The following is a 1,111-nucleotide window of genomic DNA, read 5'->3' as shown; positions in this document are numbered from 1 at the left end:
TCAACTTCTCTTGACTACTGAAGACTTTGAAAAGGTGATCCAACTAATGGAAGAAGCATATGAAAGGCATGGTTTGTTTCTCATGAATACATACAACAATGCTCTCACCTATAGTGCATTGAGGTGGCTAGATGAGGTAGCCCTTAAAGCTTTCAAACTTTTAGAGAGGACAGGGTTGAAACTAGATCAAAAGACTTACGCAACGTCAAATCATGCTTCCCACCTCTGTAAACATCACAAGAAAGTAGTTATTGTAGGATTGTTGTATTTACAAAAATGTTGAAGGTGGGCTTTCATCCTATATGCATCTAGTAGGCATGTTTCAGTCAAGGCCTTGAACTCTTCTAGGTGATGCTGCCATGCTTTAGTGCCTTCCCACCATTCTTAGTTAGCAAAGGAAGCCATGATGTGGAGTACACCTGTGAAGATCTCTCTCATACAATCTCTAATTGACAAGCCATCATCATGAGCTTAGAGTGCTTGAGGGAGCATTGTAGATATTTTCTACATCTATGCAGTCAAATTCGCATTCTAGGTGCATTTTGACCTTCGTTTGGGAGGTAGAGATTGTTTGTATATGAATCATTAGTAACTTTGCACCTGTTGAGTTGTATGATAGAATGCGAGATGATGATGGGGTTGGGAAGCGAGATGATAACAAGGGTCTATTGATTATTCTCATTGATTATAATTCTTGTGGCTATTGGCACTAATTGTCATTGTTTGGCATATAGGTTTTATTGGCACTAATTGTCATGGAGAAGAATAAGAAGGAAAAGAAAAGGATGAGGTAGAAAGAGAAAGGAAGAAAAGGATGAGGCATGATTAGTCTATGTAATGCCCATATATTCCAATTTGTTGCTAATAAAACCATATTTCCATATCATATAATATACTAAAGATCATGCTAATTAGCATCAAAGCTTCATCAATTCACAATGGGGAGAATCATGTGTTTAGTCAATTATAACTTCTAGCATATTAAGAATTAGAAACAATATATTATCATAAACTTATAAATTGGTATACTATCTACTACTTCATAGTTTATATTTACCATCAAAGCATGATTAAGTTTACTTATTAGTTATAATAATCATTATAATATATA

Source organism: Lygodium microphyllum, chromosome 4 (assembly GCF_053477565.2).
Source record: "Lygodium microphyllum isolate KBCC chromosome 4, Lygodium_microphyllum_v1.1.10, whole genome shotgun sequence".
NCBI classification, from domain to species: Eukaryota; Viridiplantae; Streptophyta; class Polypodiopsida; order Schizaeales; family Lygodiaceae; genus Lygodium; species Lygodium microphyllum.
Note: the sequence above shows the minus strand (reverse complement) of the source record.